This window comes from Cucurbita maxima, unplaced genomic scaffold (genome assembly GCF_002738345.1).
Source record: "Cucurbita maxima cultivar Rimu unplaced genomic scaffold, Cmax_1.0 Cma_Scf00111, whole genome shotgun sequence".
NCBI classification, from domain to species: domain Eukaryota; kingdom Viridiplantae; phylum Streptophyta; class Magnoliopsida; order Cucurbitales; family Cucurbitaceae; genus Cucurbita; species Cucurbita maxima.
The window spans coordinates 122,033-124,461 of record NW_019272127.1 but is presented as its reverse complement, the minus strand read 5'-3'; the positions used below and the strand labels follow the sequence as shown (position 1 = coordinate 124,461).

General features: G+C 34.9%; 1 non-coding gene across 1 annotated transcript; it reads right to left on the bottom strand.

Moving 5' to 3' along the window:
• Positions 1–1,969: 1,969 nt before the first annotated feature.
• Positions 1,970–2,043, bottom strand: TRNAN-GUU. The gene has a single exon. It is a non-coding gene; the product is annotated as a tRNA-Asn (tRNA).
• Positions 2,044–2,429: the final 386 nt, after the last annotated feature.

Here is a 2,429-nt window from a genome sequence, read left to right as displayed (position 1 = left end):
TGAGATATTTAAATAAGATTTAAATATCTTAATCAAATGTGTCGGAATTAATTGGGATTGACATTTGAATTAATATTAAATATTAATTAAATAGTTTAATTAATAATTTAATATTACTTTAATTTGAAATTAATAATTCAAATTAATTGTTGAATGAAAATGAAGAAAGTCAAAATGTTGACTTCATTTAATGCATGTTTTAGTGAGTGGAATTTTGAGGTATCAAAATTTGGTTTAACCAAACTTGCATGCTTGCCAAATAATCCCAAACATTTGAATGAAATTTTGAGTTTAAAAATTTGGTGATCTCAAATTTGCATGAACATGCAAACATGACTCTATAAATAGAGTGATCATATTACATGGAAGTTCTTCCAAGGGAAAAACCTTGAAAAAAAAAAAATCTCTCAAATTCTCTCTTCATATATGCTAAATCCCTCCCAAGTTTAGTCACTCACCGGATTTCACAATCCCGTTCCAAGGCCGGAGAATAGTGGAGAAGACACTAGTGGAGGTTTGAAACCGGTTCGTGAGGAAAAAAAACTTGAGCGACAAAAGGTTAGTATTCAAACTCATTTAGTTTTAATGCTTTTGTACATGATAGCTAATTTACTATAATTGATGTACTTAGAGTGCCTAAGATCCAAATTGCTTCCGCATGTGTTCTATTAATACCATCAATTGGTATTAGAGCATGGTTTTAGGCACTTTATTTACATTAATTTGAGCATGGTGGGTACTATTTCATGAATGAAATATTGTGGTTGCTAAAGTGGATGTTTTTGGTTTTGACATTTTTTTATGCTTCCATTTGATGCAATTCTTGTAACAAGCCTAATGTCTATGAGCTTTAATGAGTGAAGAAAGGTCTGTAATTTTTATGAAGTCATTAGAGTCCATTTTAGGTTATAATTGATCGAAAATTGAAGAGATAGCAAGCTGAACCAAAGAAGAAGATGGAAGAGGCAGTTCGAGTGTTTTTTCTACCTTTGGGGTCCAGTTCAACGTTTATAAGGGTTGGTTCTCCCAGCTCGTGATCCTCGGGAGTGGTTCAAGTTATTTTTAATTATTAATGTAATAATTTAGTTAATTTCTTGCTTTAAAATGCCAAAACCAATCCACTTTAGTGTGTTTAATGAATTATGCATTATGAATGTATGTTTTAATTAAATAGAAAATGTATATGCATAAAGTAGGTCATATAGATTTAAAATCCCACCATAGGCTAAGTGTTATAATATATAGTATACATGTTTAGAGTTCCAGGAGTGATAGATATAAATTGTTATATTATTGCATGGAATGGATGATTATGTAATTGTTATATAAAGCATTTTCCTTGCATTTTCCTTTCTTCATTCCTCCGTATCAAAACTCGTTGTCTACATCTTGTTTCTTCTCCTTCTTTCTCATGATGTTAACCGTCTTTGTATGTTTGATCCTACCCCTCTATTTCACTATTGTTGTGTATGTTGGATCCCATGGTCGTCATCTCGACATCGTCATTTGTGCAGAGGTGCCTTGCCTTTACCTAAAACATAAGAGCAGCGCATGTCTTGAGTATTTTAAGAAATACTCATTAAGTAACTCCACTACTTCTCTACTCACGCAAACACATGAAATCATGGTTATCATAAAATATCATTTCATGGCCTTGGTCTCATATTCGTGTCCGGGTAGAATTTGATGTGCATACTTCTCTACTCACGACTTACATACACACACATTTGCTCCCATGCGAGCTCGCATACCTACCCATTGACCTGGGCTTCAACTAGCATACACTCACACTATTGGTATACCATGGAGGGAAGGGAGTGCACATAGCATTGTGGTGTATACAATATCATAAGTACCATAACATCCTAACAAGTCATAACATAATAAGCAAATATATAACCGATCAAAAGGTTGACATCACTCACACTCCACCTCAAAATTCATTTAGAGTAGGTAGACTTATTACCATCGCTAGAAGGAGGGTTTGAACCTTTAACCTTGTGGTTAACAGCCACACGCTCTAACCAACTAAGCTATTCCAGCTAATTCTTCGTAATAGCTCAAGCCCACCACATCCTTATAAGGAATGTTTCATCCCCTCTCCAACCAATGTTGGATCTCACAATCCACTCTCCTTGAGAGCCCAACGTCCTTGCTGGCACAACGCTTGGTGACTTACTTTGATAGCTTTCGTAATAGCCCAAACCCACCGCTAACAAATATTGTCCGATTTTGCCCATTACGTATCATCATCAGCCTTACTTACAATTCTAAAATGAGTCTACCAGGGAGAGGTTTCCACACTCTTCTAAGGAATGCTTCGTTCCCATTTCCAGCCACTACAAAATATTGTCCATTTTTTACCGTAACAAATCGTCGTCAGAATCACAGTTTAAAAACACGCTACTAGAGATGTTTACAGACACTTA